General features: G+C 47.0%; 1 protein-coding gene across 3 annotated transcripts in view; it reads left to right on the forward strand.

Annotated features, from left to right (window-relative positions):
- Positions 1-17,139, forward strand: part of TBC1D22A (TBC1 domain family member 22A) — a 335,347-nt gene that overhangs the window by 21,546 nt on the left and 296,662 nt on the right. The gene's annotated exons all lie outside the window — the stretch shown is intronic.

Raw genomic sequence — 17,139 nt, forward strand, 5'->3', positions numbered from 1 at the left:
GGGAGGGTTTCTGGGGGAAGCAGGGGTTCAAAGGGCGTGGCTGAAGCCCTGTGCCTGAGGAGGGCAAGGGCGGCTCTGGAACGCTCTCCCAGCCAGCAGGACACAGCTGTAGTTCTGAGTAAAGTTCTCAGGGTGGATTGTTTCTTCTTCACTGTTCCGTTTATTTTTTGAATCAGTAACACTTGCATATGTTACAACATTACAAAGCACAACTGGGTGTTCAGGGAAGACAGTCCCTTTCCCCATCCCTGCCTCCACACTCCCACCCTTTTCACTGTTCCAAGTTTCTCCTTCCAGAGGTGGCCTATGCACATGTTGCTTTAAACATTTTATTTCAGACTTACAGAAAAGTTGCAAGAATAGTACAAGCAACTCCCATGTGCTCTTTGCCCAGATTCACCAGTTATTTACATTTGCCCCATTACCATTGCGTGTGTGTGTGTGTGTGTGTGTGTGTGTTTGTGTATATATTTTTTTGTGAACTATTTGAGAGTCAGTTGGACATATCACATCCCTTTGCTCCTAAAATCTTCCCTCTATATTTCCTAAAAGCAAAGACATTCTTTTAATATTACTACGGTACAGTTGTCAAAATCAGGAAATTTAAAATTGATACATACTATTTTAATACCTGATATTATTATAATCCACAGCCCATATTCATATTTTGCCAATTGTTCTAGTAATGTTCTATTTATTTTTTCCTAGTCCAGAATCCACAGGGGACCATGCATCCTATTCAGTCGCCGTGCATCTGTCACGTCCATTAACCTGGAACAGTGACTCAGCCTCTCTCTCTCTCTCTCTTTTTTTTTAATCTTGACATTTTTGAAAGCACAAGCCAGTCATTTCATAGAATGTCCCTTGGTTTGCATTTTTCTGATGTTTCCTCATAACGAGATTTGGGTTAATAATTTTTGACAGGAAATCACTGGAGAGATTTGTATTCTTGGTCACCATAGCGGGAGACACATGATATTGGTTTGTCCTAATATTGGTACTGTTGACTGTGATCACTTGGTTAAGGTGGTATCTGCTTGTTCTTTCCACTGAAATGTCACTCTTTTTCCTTTGGTAATTAAGAAGTAATTTGTAGAGAGATACTTTGGAGTCTGTGCATTTATACAGTATATTTTCTTTCTGCGCAGGAGTGGTAACTGTTCTCCACCCTACCCTTTTAAGCTGAACTATATATTTTCCATAAGAGCGTGTAGAGAACTGCCTTAGTCTCTCCAGCGCTCTGCAGGGTGCCGTTCTGTGGGTGCCCCACAATTGCCTTCCCCAGCCCCCTGCCGATGGGCATGTAGGTTATTCCTAATTTTCTGTTATTACAAACAACTTGAGAACTTTTCTTCCGGCACCTGAACCTCCTCCTGCAATGATAGCTTCATAGAGCATCCCTGGATACAGGTGGGGAGGGAGGGCAGAGAGGAAGATGGTTTTGGCTTGAGAACTGGGTGGGTGAAAGTCTCATCCACCAGGATAGGAAATAAAGGTGGCTCTTGCTTAAAGGAGTATTGTCTGGTGGTTTAAGCACACATCTTAGCCACTTCCTTTTCTAGCATGCCAGTACACCTTCCTGCTGGATCCGGGTGCCTCCAAGGTAGTGCAGGGATGCAAAGTCACACTGCGCCTGTGACAGCAGGTTCTAGAGTCGGGCTGCCTGTGTGGAGAGCTGGCTCCCGTGATCACTTGCTCTATGACCTTGAGCGAGCTTGGTAACGATCCTGTGCGTGTGTTCTTGTTCGTGTGATAGGCATGGTGAAAGCAGCACTAATTTTGCAGGTTAAATGAGATAGAACATACAAAATGCTTGTGAGAGTGCCTAGCACATTATAAACACTTAAAAATGTTAGTTATTTTTATTGTTGTTATATTCATTTGTATTGACCTATTTATACACTACCTTGATATTTATTAGTATAATATTGACAAAATGGTCACTTTTGTTGTCGTTGACAAGTCAAAGTGGTTTATAGATCTGTTTTCCTGGCTGTGTCCCGTGGTTTCCCACAGTGGGCAGGTGGCAAGGAGAGGGCGGGGGACTAGAAGGCTGCCTGGTAGAATCCTGTTGAGGTCAGGCCCATCTGGAGTCTGTGGACTTTGTCACTGAAACAACTCAGAAATTAAAATCATACTTAATAGCAAAGCTCTCGAGACTTGTGGAAAAATGTGAGCATGTATGGATAGCTTAAAAGGTTAGCATGTAAAAATCAAATTCTTTTGTTAGGTTGATGGGATTATGGGTTTTTTTTCTTTCTTTAGAATTCTATTTAAATATCAAATCTAAAACCAAAAAGCTAAAACCAGAGCTTTCAAAGTTAAACAATTACAGGATTTGTATTTAGTGGCAAGAGAAAAGATAGCCAGTAAATTGCCCATTTTTATAAGGCAGTTAAGATAGCTTCCGAAGACAGCAGAATATACTGTCTTCACATTACAGAGAAGACATAAGTGGCAAATATTTGCCAATGTTGGAGGAGCAAATCACTGATGTGAGAAGCGCCCACAGAAATGATTCTACCTGCTGAATATCATTCCGTCCGGCGGACTGCTTGTTTTTCTTTGTTTAGCTTACGCTCTGTTATGAGCCTGGGGATGAAAGTAGCAAATAGAACTTAACAGCTCATTCTACTCTTAGCATTGGCTCAATATTTACTCACACAAAGACTGCCTGCTTTGAAGCCTGAGATAATGACACTCATGTTTATCACGTGTGGCTGGTGAGCAGTAGTATGATTTGTCGTATGCAAAACATGCAGTTTCCTGAGGACGGCTGAGTGCCTGCCACACAGCGGTGGGGCCTCTGAGGGCACACTGTGTGTGATGCTCAGCTCCAGTGCTTAAGAGCTTTCAAGGCACAGAACAAAAGCCATTACCCTTCCTTCAAGGAGCACGGCCAGGCACACAGTCACGTTCCAGTTCTCCCGAGTGAGCATCGAGTCTGGGCTTTAGGATCGAGAGCATTCTTAGATAGATGGAGGGGGCGAGGAGAGGTTTTCTTGAGTGGTGGTTGGGGAGACGAGGGCATAACCAAAAGTATGGAGCTGGATGCTCTGGAAGCAACGCTGTGAGGAGATGGCCCCTCGGTGTCCGCAGCTGGAGGGCAGCCCTGCAGGGCCCGGCCCTTGGTGACAGGACGAGGCAGGTGCCGCCTGGGAGTTAGTCCTCAGGCTGGTTTCTGGCTGTGCCCTCACTCACTGTGTGACCAACTCTCATCCAGTGACTCAGCCGCCTGTCTCATCAGCTGTAAAGGGGCAGTTAGGCCTACCTTGCAGGGTCCTTGTGAAGGTAGTAGATAATTTATGTAAAGCTCATTCGTTCAACCAGTATCTGTTGAGCACCTGCTGTGGTTGTAGGCGCCGGGGAGAAGCAGGGAGCCAGGCCCTTGAGGGAGCTGACGTTCTCGGGTGAGGAGGCGGACAGGCGGACACACTCCCTCAGTACTCCTGAATCCACGACAAGGTTGTAGCGTCTATGGGGAATAAAACGGTGCTGAGGGAGAGAGGCTGGGGGCTGCTTTAGAGTGGGTGGTCAGCAAGATCCTTTGGAATGGGGGACTTTTCGGGTGAGATCTGCACAAAGGCAGGCATATGATGAGGGGGGAAGAACATTCTAGGGAGAGGGGCCAGAGTGCAAGGGTCCTGCTGGGGTAGAGCTTCATGTGCTCCAGGATTTGGAGCGAGTGTCGGGGGTCTGGCCTGGTAGTGGAGGGGCTGGGGAAGTCAAGCTTGGCGTGGAGCGGTGGAAGGTGGTTGCTGTTCTGTGTAAGAAAGAGCCGCTGAAGACTTCTGAGCAGGCTGTTGCCTGTGGCCTCGGGCTAGGTAGAGTCCTTGGGCAGCCACTTGGGGGGTGGAGGTGGGGGAAGGGCAGGGGAGGGTGGGAGCCAAGGGTCTGGGCTTGGGCTGGGTGGGGTGGAGGTGGTCGGGTCAGTTCATGGGTGCCATAGGGTGGGCAGGGAGGGTCTGGGGCCTGACTGGACATCAATTGGGTAGACTGGGGAGAAGAAGAGGGACAGGACCCCCATAGTTTAGAGCTTAGGGGCTGCAGGGATAGGGGAACAGCTGATGGACACAGAAACCAGAACACACCCAAGATGTGTCATTTTACTGGGGAGACAAAGTCATGTCCTCATGAAACAGAAAGCCAGGGAAAGGGGTGTATCCAAATAATTGCATAATTACTGCCATTTTGGGGCCCTTACTCTGTGCTGGACAGTGCTTTATACATTATGTTATCACCAAGAAAACCCCCCAAGCCCCCAAGCCCCACCTATCCGTCCCCGATTAATAGCCTCATGGCTGGTTTCCAGCTGAGGAGGTTGCGTCTGAGGCTAAGTGGATGGGGAGCCCTCCAGCCCTGCCATGGTGGCAGAGCGGGCTGGGGACGGGCCACCCTGGACTGGGCTCCCAGCCTCCAGGTCACACATTTCTGGCTGGTGTAGGCGGTGGGCATTCTCAGTGCTCTGCAGAGGCCTGAGGAAGGAGGGGCCGTTTTCTCTTTCGTGGGTCTCATTGGAGAACTCGGCTTCAGGTCCAGGAAGGGAGGACTGTGTGGGCATGCGGATGGCCAGGGAGAGCTGTGTCCTGGAGTGCGCGGTCCCACAGCCCAGGCCGTTGGTAGTGTCGCCCTCTAGTGGCCAGACGCTGGCCTTGCAGCCGGTGCGCATTATGACAGCAGGTTCATCTGCATTAGGGTGGGGGTGTGTGTACTCAGTGTGCCAGTGGGTGTTCTCTGTGTGTATTGACAGGTGAGGGCAGTCTCAGAAGAGAATGACAGCGTGAGGGACAAAGATGAAATCCGTAGCTAACGCATTCTTGCCCTGGAATCTCATCAGGGAAAGGCTTTTGCAAGGAAAGCAGCCCCACTTGGAGCTACCAAATGCAAAGACTCCAGGGCAGAGGAAATAAATTCATGCTTAGTCTTGGTCATTTTGCATAGCTCCGCTTCCAGGACCTCTTCCGTGCTTCAGTGCCCAAGCCACACTCGGCTCCTTGAGGGCCCCTGAGAATGTAATGGGCCTCTTCACCCTCCCCTGCCCCTCAGCTGAGCTGCCTGCCCTTCCTACCCTCTCCAGCTGCTTTGTAATTTTGACCCAGTGCCTTAGTTAGGCCCGTTTATATCCTGTGTCTAATCAGGTGTTGACAGCATTTGTTCTTCAGCCTGAGCCTGCCAGTGCCAGCTCAGCTAGAGGTGAACTTTCCTTAGATCAGCACTGAGGACAGTTGCCCAGTGCCAGCAGATTCTGGAACTTAGAGTGTAAGTGGCAGCTCCACTAGGGCTGTCAGGAGTCACAGGCAGGGTGCCTTTGAAGGCCGGCTTTGTCTCAGCTCATGTGGTTTCACTTTTAAGTGAAACAAAGAAGGTTTGAAAAGAGGGCTGATAAGTTTATGAGATTGCCTGGGCGGGTGTCTGAGGTTCCTCCCCAGCAGCTCAGCACATGGAGCCGGTCCGCAAGGGCACCAGGGCAGGGCAGGACTGCTGGCTTGCAGGTTGCTGTCGCCCTCGTGCAGTGGATGGGACCGGCACACAGTTGGTGTGCAGCGTGCATCTGCAGAGTGAGCAATGTGACCGTGTGGCAGCACTATGGGAGGGCCTTTCCCCATGGTCACTGCACCTCCTTTCCTGGATGAGGGTTGGCTTAGCCTCACCTTGCAGGGGGAACAGTGTGTTTGCTGATTCTAACCGTCTGTGCGGGGCAGGAGGTGGTGTGATGGGGCACAAGAGCATGGGGCCAGCAGTGGGGATCCTAGTCCTGCTCCCAGCCTCCCCCGCCGTGCGGTCTGACTGCGAGCAGTGCCGCCCTTGTCACAGTTTGCTCCTCTGGCAGTGACGGGCTGCTGGGTCTCGTGGGCCTGATTTTCTTGGCATGTAGTCCTCTCACTCTCTAACTGTACCTTCCTCCTATTTCTCCTGGATTTCCCGCCATTTTGGTTTTCTCTTGTTGCCTTGCTTCTGGTAATTCCAGGGGAACACAGGTAAAGCAATTGTCTTCTCTCCTCTCAGTGTCTTTTAAAAGTTCATCTATGTTTAAAGGCATTTTCTAGGTTAAAGAAAGTCGCCTGAGTTTGATTCACGAGCCCCTGCTTTCTTCTGCAGAGCCTCCTCCCCCATCTCTGTACATGGCAACACCCTCTGTCCAGCCTCTGTACACCCCACCTCTAATCTGTCACCAAATCTCGCTGACTTCATATGCTCAGCACCTCCACCCTGTGCCCTGGCCCCAGCCACCGCCGTCTCGCCTGATAGCGGCAATGGCCTCCCCGTTGGCCCCCACAAGTCCCCTCATGCCCAGAATCGTCCACAGCAGACCATGATCTTGTAAAAATGAAATGTACATCAAGTGCTTCTCAGAGCCATCCCGTGGCTCCATGTCACCTGGGGGAGGCTGGCCACAGGTCTGGTGATAGCCTTGGAGGCCCACCACACTCGGCCCCTTTCCTCCAGGCCTCACTTCCTCCTCCTCCCCCAGAACACAGCTGCATGCCCCTGCCCCAGGGCCGCTACACGTCCTTCCTGCTGCCCTGGGTTTCCGCCCGAATCACTTCCCCAGATCTCTGCTCGGATGTTGCACCTGTTCGTCAGGGTCTCCGGACTGTGCTGTGTGAGGCAGCAGCATTTCTGCCCTCAGCACACCTTGTTCCCCTTGTGCCCTTGTTCTGCTTTATTTTTCTCCAGAGCCTTTGTCTTCCTCAAGCCCGGCGCTGTCTTCAGGGCCTTGCACAGTGAGCGTCATCTGGTAGGCACTGTCATTTGATGTCGTTGACCAACTCTTTAGTTGGACTTTCCTCTCCTTTCTCTGGGGCATACATGGTCCTCTCTAGTTTTATTTTGTTTCTAAAAAGTATTTAATAAGCAATTAAATCTAATCCAATATCCAAATGACAGCTCAACAACAATAAAATCATACCTCCTTTAACTGGAAACAGGGTTTTCAAACTCCATGGCTCTTAGTTCGTGTCTTCTGTCGTGTGGGTTTCCCCGGCCTCACAGATGCTTTGCCTACCCTCCGGAACTTTGCCTAATGCCCGGCAGGTTTTTGCCCAGGTGTTCCCACTTAGGACAAGAGCTGTGCCCATTTCTTTTCTCTGCATCACTTTCTCTAGGGTTTCTGTCTTCATCGTTAAGGGGAACGTTATTGAAAGTTAGAGAAATGTAAAAATAATAAAACCAACAAACCAAAATTGCCACTGTTTACACATGCTGTATTTATTACAGTATGTGCCTTCTTTCTGCCTCTTATTTAATGCCTCCTAATTGGTTCTTACCAAGCCTTCAGAGGTCCCTAGCAGAAATTGCTCTTGGTGGTTATTTTATTTGCAGTACAGTCTGTTGGGCTTTAGGAAAGAAGTGTGAGAACCTCAGATAAACACATTGGCTCTTGACTTTTATTGCATTGCCAGTAGCCTTTTGTTTTGGTGACATTTTCGCTGCTGGATATGGTATTTGAACTACATGTACTATCACTTAGCTGAAAGTAACCAAATTGAATATGATCTGGTAAAAGTTAAGAATTTCATTTACTATCTATAGTAGAGTAAACCTTCAGTTTAATAGGAAACCTTTCATTGTTCTTTCAGATAACTTATTTCTATTGAATGACAATTTTTAATATGTAATATTAAAAGCAAATAATTAAAACTTGCTAGCACTACTAGACCTGCCCTACAGGAAATACTCAGGACTGCATTTTACATGGAGAACACAACAGATACCCACCAGTGTAAAAATACCCAAAAGTTAAAGCTCACAGCTCTAATAAAACAATAGCACAAAAGGGAAAACAAAACAATAAGATATCACTCAACATGATGAACAGAACAGCATCCCAAATAGCAATACTAACACTTAGTGTGAATGATCTGAATGCCCCTAAAAGATTTCAACTGGCTGAATGGATGAAAAAATACAACCCAAATACAACCCAAATATCTGCTATCTGCAGGAAACACATCTAACTCACAAGGACTCACACAGACTCAAGATGAAGGGAAAAAAAAACCATATTCCATGAAAGTGGAAACCAAAGGAGGGCAGCTTTAGCCATGCTCATATCAGATGAAATAGACTTTAAATCAATAATGGTGGCTGGACACAGTGGCTCATGCCTGTAATCCTAGCATTCTGGGAGGCCAAGGCAGGAGGATCACTTAAGGTCAGGATTTTAAAGTAGCCTGAGCAAGAGCGAGACCCCATCTCTACAATAAATAAAAAAACAAGCCAAGTGTGGTGGTGTGCACCTGTAGTCCCAGCTACTCAGGAGGCTGAGGCAGGAGGATCGCTTGAGCCTAGGAGTTTGAGGTCGCAGTGAGTTATGATGATGCAACTGCACTCTAGTGGGGGTGACAGAGTGAGACTCTGTCTGGAAAAAAAAAATCAACATTGGAAAAAAAAAGACAAAGATGATCATTATAAAATGGTAAAGGGAGTAATTCAGCAAGAAAACATAACAATCCTAAATATATATGCACCTAACAAGGTAGCTTCCAGGTTCATAAAGCAAATCCTAATAGATCTAAGCAAAGAGAGAAACAGTAGCATTGTAAATTGCCAGGGACTTCAACACTCCACTGACAGAGCTGGGCAGATCATCAAAGCAGAAAATCAATAAAGAAACACTGGACTTAAATGAGACGCTAGAGCCAAATGGACCTAACAGACATCTACAGAACATTCTACCCCCAAACTGCTGAGTATACATTCTCCTCATCAGCACATGGGACATTCTCCAAGATTGATCATATCTTAGGCCATAAAACATGTCTCAGCAAATTCAAAAAAATCAAAACCATGCCATGTACTTCTCAGACCATAGTGCAATAAAACTGGAAATAAATTCCGAGAGAAGCAAATCTACACAAAGTCATGGAAATTAAATAATCTACTGCTGAACAATCCTTGGGTCAATGATAAAATTAAGATGGCAGTCAGAAGGTTCTTTGAAGTGAACGACAAAGGGGACACAAGTTATCAAATCTGTGCGACATAGCAAAAGCAGTACTAAGGGGAAAATTCATAGCCTTAAATGCCTCCGTCAAAAAGACAGAAAGATCACAAATTAACAATCTAATGTCACATTTCAAGGCACTAGGAAAGGAGGAGCAAACCAAACCCAAAGCCAGAAAAAGAAAAGAAATAACAAAACTCAGAGTAGAACTAAATGAAATGAAAACCAAAAAACCAAAACAAACAAACAAAACACCCAAACAATACAAAGGATCAATAAAACAAAAAGTTGATTCTTTGAAAGATAAACAAAATCGATAGACCTCTAGCTAGATTAACTAGAAATAGAAAAGACCTAAATAAGCTCAATCAGAAATGAAAAAGATATTACAGCTGATTACACAGATATACAAAATATCATTTGTGAATGCTATGAAAATCTCTATGCACATAAACTAGAAAATGTAGAGGAAGTATATAAATTCCTGGAAACACATAACCTCCTAAGACTCACTCAGGAAGAAATAGAAACTCTGAACAGACCAATAACGAGCAGCAAGATTGAAGTAGTAATAAAAATTCTCCCAACAACAAAAAGCCCCAGACCAGGTGGATTCACAGCCAAATTCTACCAGACCTACACAGAAAAACTGGTGCCTATCCTACAGAAATTATTCCATAGCATTGAGAAGGAGGGAGTCCTCCCTAACTCGTTCTATGAAGCCAATATCACCTTGATACCAATGTCAGGAAAGGACACAACAAAAAAGAAAACTACAGGGCAATATCCCTTATGAATATAGGTACAAAAATCCTCAAGAAAATACTAACAAACCAAATTCACAACACACCAAAGAAATAATCCACCATGACCAAGTGGGTTTCATCCCAGGGATGCAAGGATGGTTCATCATATGCAAATCAATAAATGTGATTCACCACATAGACAGGTTATCTCCTTTGTTTGGCATTTATTTTATGTGATAATTGGGGTGGCAGGATCCCCAGGATCCCCATTTTGCAGGTGAGGAAACTGAGGCTCAAAATGGAAGAGGACCTGCCTAAGATTAGAAGCCAGCAGGTAGCAGCAATCCTCACGTTTAATACAAGGTTCTTTGTATTGTGCTCTGCTTTGCTTGCTTTCATAGGACATGAAAAATCCTCTTTTAGAAATTTGGCATGGGATTAAATTGTAGATGATTAAAATAAGAAACAGGAAGAAATTTCTATTGAATGGAAATGCAAGGGATGGAAGATGAGAAATAATCCAGTTGCCATCACAACTGGATATATCACAGGAAGTTAAACTTTAAATCGGTTGCCAGGAATAAAGAAAATAGTGGGTTTTGTGTAGGGAGGTGAAGCATATCACCTTTGTCCTGAGTTTATTGTGTGGGGTGAAGTGTTGACGGGTGAGGCTTTGGTTCTGGTTCTTAGCCAGCTCATGAAATAATACCAACTAGGGAGGCTTTCTGTGGAAATCCCAGACTGTGTTCAAATTGGTTATAAAGCGGAAAAGTCAGGTTTGCTTAAAATACTTAGAATATAGGTGTTCTAGGATAAGATATTCTAAAAAAAATAGATTAGTGTATTAATCTGCTTGAGCTGCTGTAGGAAATACCACAGACTGGGTGGCTTCTGCCTCCAGGTTGCTTTGGAGGTGTGGCGAGACCACTGCAGGGACTGGTTCTCGAGGTCCCCTGCACTCATGCGCTCGCCCGTGCCAGCTGCGGCGGTACCACCGACTTTTTCCCGCATGTCCTTCCCCACCCTGATTTTCACAGAGGACGGGAAGGTATAGATGCCATTTGTTGCCCTTTTCTTCCAGTTAATATTACGTCGTCAGCCTTTCCCATGCTGCTGTAATCTTCCTAACCATCATTTTTAATGGCTATATAATGTTTTGAAAATGATCTTAATTTAACATTGTTATTAAAATTGTATATCTGCCTAAGTCAACATTTAATTTATATACTTAATCAAAATTTAGACGTGTTTACCAGTATTCAAAACACGTAGCATCGGCTGTACTGACAGAAATGTTCGTCGATGTTCTGGAGGAGGGTGGAAATACTCCAGGGCTTACCGCTTAGAGTGTGGGAACTGGTAATACTTATTTTCATTTTTTATTTACTAGTTTTTTCTAAATTGAAAAAGCTGCATTATACAAAGTTACAAAATTAAAATGGTCCCTAGAGGCTTACACACTGACAACTCAATCTCCCTCTGGTCCAGTAGGAGCCCTGCTGTCTCGACTTCTTTCGGAGTATCCTCTTTATATTCAAGAAAATATATTAGATGTATGTTAATATAGTTCTCACTCTGCTGCATTTTTTAAAAAGTACAGATGGAAGCATATTAGTATTATGTGCCCTTTTTCTCACTTGAAAAATAAATCGGAGAGTCTAAGAGCAGGTGATATTTACTACATATGCATAATCATCCTTTATTTTATTCACAAGTGTTAAAATGGCATAAAAATCATCAGATTTTCAAGTAAAATATTCTTTTTTTAAAAATTGAGGTGAAATTCAAATAACATACAGTAAACCATTTTGTACTGGCATATACTGCATTCATGATGCTGTGTAAGTCCCACCTCAGATACTCTTTTTTTTTTTTTTTTTTTGAGACAGAGTCTCACTCTGTTGCCCAGGCTAGAGTGAGTGCCGTGGCGTCAGCCTAGCTCACAGCAACCTCAAACTCCTGGGCTCAAGCGATCCTCCTGTCTCAGCCTCCCGAGTAGCTGGGACTACAGGCATGCACCACCATGCCCGGCTAATTTTTTTCTATATATATTTTTAGCTGTCCATATAATTTCTTTCTATTTTTTAGTAGAGATGGGGTCTCGCTCTTGCTCAGGCTGGTCTCGAACTCCTGAGCTCAAACGATCCGCCCACCTCGGCCTCCCAGAGTGCTAGGATTACAGGCGTGAGCCACCGCGCCCGGCCTCAGATACTCTTAATGCAAAAGAATTGGCAGATGTTTAGTCATGGGGAGAAGTTTTTTTGTATAACTGTAATTACATAATTGAGGACTTATTCTTATAGTCAAATGAAGAGATAGGTCTTCCTGCGACCCTTTGGGGTGCCCCCCTCCAGGCGTGCCCTACAGTCATACACTCCTCAATTAAGGATTCAATTGCCTCTGGAAAATATGATACATCAAATCTGTCTTTTTGTCCTCGTGAATACCGAGGGCACAGGTAAGGTGCTTAGAGTTTGTAGCCTGACACCCAGGATAGTAAAAGCAGCTCAGATTAATCTGTTAGCAGCACAGCGTTACGAAGGGAAACAGTGTGGTCTAGCTGGTGGACGCTCTTCCCTTCGTGCTTGGCAGGAGACCAAGCTTCACAGGACTGGCCTTAGCAGGTGCACATTTCTGGAGCACCTGTGGGTGCTGAGCTGGCGCCCGTCTTAGTTCAGTGAGCCCTGGGAATCATCAGAGGTAGGTGGTGGTCTTTGTGGCCCTTGGGTAGAAATGGCTTAGTTGGAACTGAATCCACATCTATCTGACGTAGAGTTTGTGCGCGGGCTGCTCTGTCAAGCTGTGTCTTGCATGGAACTTGAGACTTAGGTGGATAGAGTTAGCCAGTGTTTTGGGAGAGTTTGGAAAATTGCTTGTTCGCTTGTTTTTATGCTATCCAGGGTCATCGTCATCGTCATCGATGTGAGACACTACCCAATTACTCTTTTCAGGTGTTAATAGAAACAACTAGTCTTCAGAGGCATCTGAAGGACAGGAGAGGTATAGCCAGCCCCTTCTCTCAGGGCTGCCAAGGTCCTGTGTGTGTGAGCAGGGACCCTCCTCTGTCCCTGGACCCCCACTTCAGGGGTGTGGACGGTGCTCTGACAGCTGGGAGCAAAGGTGTCTGCACTGGGTGGAGAGCGTGCGGGCCATGGCCACATACTCACAGTCTTTCTCCCTGCCGAATGCTAAACCCTTTGGAATCAAATGATTTCTTTGGAAGAAAAGATCTTTTATAAGATACTGATAACATCCTTCTTTTTTGTTGTCCTCTCTACCGTATACTAGCTGTTTAAGAGGTTTATGATGTAAGGAAAGAGGAAGTGTACTGCGTCAGAAACCAGGCGTAGGGACCTGCACCCTGGGCAGCTCAGTGTTCCTGATGCTCTGAACACGTTGGTTTGTAGTTTGAGGTATGACCCACTCCATCTTTCTTTGAGGTTTCCGCCCTTTTTTCTTTATATTTTGTCCTGGTTAATGTCATTTGTGTAAGGTCTGGCATATTGAGTGTGCTCAAAGCTGTTTGTCAGATGGATTCTTGCACCAATTAGGTGAGTTTAACTTGCTCTGTGTCATGTCCAGATGACTGGGCACAGCTGGGCCGGCTGCTTGCTTGCTCATTGCCCTGTTTTCCCACGTGTACACCCCACAGCTGGTCCCTTTGGAGCTCCCAGGTTGTCCTGTGTTCCCAAGGGCCAGCCCTTAAGGAAGACAGGCTTTTATCCTTAGTCTGCAGCCGGGGGCTGGGCTGCTGGTGTCCGCAGGCCATGTTGCGGCCTACAGCCAGCCTCAGTGGCTCTTGGCCTCAAGGGAGCGTGGTTGGCATGGTCCAGGCTACATGTCAGGGTCCAGTCACTGGGGTCCAGGACAGGCTTGTTACCAAGCACCCTGCAGGTTGGCAGACTGGCCGCAGGTTCCTGTGGGTGAGGGGACACTGGACATCAGACATTCGACGAGCTTGCTCTGGCCAGGCCGAGGCCCAGGCCCAGGTGCCGGCCAGTGACCCAGGCTGTGCAGAAGGCTTCAGTGCCTGTTCCTGGTGGGGAAGGCCTGTTGGATGGAGTGGTGAGGAGGTGTCGGGGCAGACTCTGTGGTCGGCAGACCCAACAGAGGGGTACCGGTGACAGAAAGCCAGCTTTCCACATCTCTCCATTTGCCCGTCAGACATTGGTAGGTGCTCGCTGAGCGCCAGCCCTGTGCTGGACGGTGCCGTGCACTTGGGTGCGCTGTATAGGCCCCTGGGGGCTGGCGCCTGTGGGTGTGTCTTGCCTCCTGGGTGTGATTTCAGTAGCTGGGGTGGGACAAGGCCGGCCCAGGCCGAGGGACTGGCTTAAGCAGCGTTGGGGGAAGAGGCAGGGAGGGCAGGGTATGAGCAGTGAGGACGGAAGCAGCCGCAGCTCCAACGACAGCTTATCGCACTACATGCTAAGCACGTTATGTGCAGTATCCACGCGATTCCTAGAGACTTACAGAAGCCCAGTCACTGGCTCAGAGTCACCCAGCTAGTTGAGCCGGCACTGAAAGCCAGTGTGTCAGAGGGAGCTGGCATGCCGTCTCTTGCACCGCAGGAGTGATAGTTCTGTGAAGAAAGCAGTGGTAGGAAAAGCCAGAAATGCACCTGGGGCCAGGTCTTGGAAGGTCTGGTCTGCCAGGCTAAGCCTTTGGCTTTGAGGCAGCCGTGGTGCTGTGAAAAGACCACTGGAGATGGAGAGGAGGTGCTGGGATCCTGGCTTGCGTCCTGCCTCTGTCAGCTTCAGACATTCTAGCTTCTTAACCCTGTCTTTCCCTTAGTTTCCTTAACAGTAAAATCGAGGAATTGGTGCAGATGGTTGAAGACACATGGGCTTTGTTCTGTGGGTAGTTGGGAGCCATGGAAGGTTTTTGGGGTGGGGAGGCGGAATGATGAGAACTGTGCTTTGGGGAGGTTAATCGGGCTTCTGTACCTATGTGATAATCCAGTAATCCTGCTGTCCGGCTGGAAGTGACAATGTGGGTGACACTTTGAAATCCTGCAGCAAGTGAGTTAGCTGCACTCTGAACTGTAGCTGTGCCATTTCTGGGGCTGGTGGCGGCAGCTTCTGCTCCCTGCCGCTGCCTCCTCCCTGGCCACTTGCTCCCCGGCTCCACAGCTTGCTTCTCTTATGGCCCGTGGGCACAGCAGACCAAGTACAACAGGCCGTTTGGGGCTGGCCTGTGGCGGTGAATAGACTTGGGAACATTCATGAATCCCAAGGATCGCAGTGGTCCGGATGTGGGGCTGGCACCTGCAGTGTGCAGGCTCTGTGGCTCCCCGTGCGTTTGTCACTTTGTGGGGTGCTTGGCCCCAGAGCCTCTTCAGCCACTCTTCCCGCTGGGCCTGACCAGCCAGCCTGGCGCTGCTTGGAACCCTGCTCAGAACCCTGCTTGCTGCCTGTCTGGTGGCCCCGAGTGGCTTTGGTCTGGCTCAGCGGGGGCAGTTTGAAAGGGGTGTTCAGCGAAGTTGATTGAGGAATTGGAAAATGGATTTTAGTGAAAGATGCAGCTAGGTAACTCAAACTTTGGGGTGCCTTTATTGATCCTTGTTTTATTATCATTCTTGTCAAATTTTAAGAACTACCATTCAGTTTACATGAAAATGTTTCCTACTCATTGCAAACTTAAATCTGCCCGTTTTGACTTAATCTTAGCATTTGTCTTTTCTCGCTTTGGTTCTTTCCGAGCCATTTCACATTTCTTTGGCCCTCACCGTTTTGCAGTTTGTCTTCCCAGCACGTGTGCTGTCTCCCGTCACCAACGGCTCTGTGGTGTCCGGAGCGTTGGTGTGGTGATCCATGAGGCCACCTTGGCCATGGACCCTCTGTCCACCTCCCAGGGAGCCCGAGGTCCTTCTGTATGCAGGTCACTGGCTTTCATTTGCTTGTTCCTTTACTTTAATGACCTTCTAGATCAGACCATTAAATACTTCACTAAAGTACACTCTTTTCGTCCATTTATTCATGGTTATTTCCTCAATAAAGTGTGTATTGAATTAGTAAGACATGAATTTCCTTATGTGTGCCAGTTCTATCAGAAGTCATTAAAACTTTTCTAGGCTTGGGCCTTCTATGCTTGAAAATTCTATCCCCATTACCTAAACCAAATATTAAAGTATAAGATCTATTTAGCAAAGTCATTTTTTGATCTTTAGTGTGCAGCATTTAATTTACAGTTATTTTCAATGAGATTTTAAATTTGCTTTGGCCAGTGTAGCTGACTTTTCTTGAGAGAGAGAGAGAAATCTTATTTTCATTTTAACTTTTTGTTGGCTCTTCCATTTTCCTGGGGTGGAAGAAGAATGCTTTTATTAATAGTGAAAATTATTTCTGATTATGTCATTCAATTAAAAGATATAGTGAGCTCCTAGCAGGCTGGGCACCGGGGATCCAAAGGCTTCTGCTTTAATGGAGAAACAGATCTGTTGCAGATAATTACAGCAGAGCCAGGAGGGGTTAGGCCTCTTGAGTACATGTGTGAAGTTCTGTGGAAACAGAGATGAACAAGTAGTGAATTCTACTGGGGTTTTGGCTGCAGGGTGGGAGTGGGTGGGCCCACGTGGGCCCGAGTAGCTGCAGAGAAGGTGTCCTGTCCGTGTTGGGCACTGTAGGTTGAGCCAACCTTCTTGATCCAGGACTGGGGCAGAGTGTTCCAACAAGGAGAGGGCACCCCACAGATAAGAAATGAGGTCTAAAAACACTAGAGTATCTAGGAAGGTGGCGTGGTTTGGACCTCTGAGTCTCTGTGTCCAGAGGCAGGAGGCAGAGCCCGGGCATGGGGCCCCAGTGCTTTGAGGAGCCTCGCTGGGGAGCGGAAGGCTGCTGCTGGCTGCTGCCTTTCTGTAGCCTTTGCACAGACGCCTTGTCCTCTTCCACCAGCTGCTCGTGTGGCAGGAACACGAGCCGTATCTTCTTGTGGAATATTGAAATTTGCTAATCTCTGCTATTCTTTAATTTAAAATTCCAAATGTTCAATGTTTAAAATTTAGCATCTACTGTAAGTAATAATAAGAAAAATGATAGCATCTAATATTTTTAATGCTTACTGTGGGCCAGGTGTGGGGTGAAGTCCTTGAAGTGCATCTTCCTGATCATTGCTCACAATGGCCCTCTGAGGTAGACATGTTGTTACTCCTGTTTGACAGATGAGGAAACTGAGGCTCAAAGGGGTTACGAAATATGCCCGGGGTTACAGATTTTGATGTCACAGAGCCAGGGCTCAGGCTCAGGAGTGTCCGAGGCCCCTGGGCACGGCCTTCCTGCTGTGCTGTGCCACCTCCCACAACCAGGGTCAGGAAAAGAGGTAAAAACCAATTGTAAACTGCCAGCCTGGTTGCCCCAGGATGTTGAAAGAGAGTATCTTCTTGGTCTCTTTTTGGGAGGCATGTGTGTGTGTGTGTGTGTGTGTGTGTGTTTTCCTTCTCATGTAGACTTG

This window comes from Eulemur rufifrons, chromosome 16 (genome assembly GCF_041146395.1).
Source record: "Eulemur rufifrons isolate Redbay chromosome 16, OSU_ERuf_1, whole genome shotgun sequence".
In the NCBI taxonomy this organism is placed as follows: domain Eukaryota; kingdom Metazoa; phylum Chordata; class Mammalia; order Primates; family Lemuridae; genus Eulemur; species Eulemur rufifrons.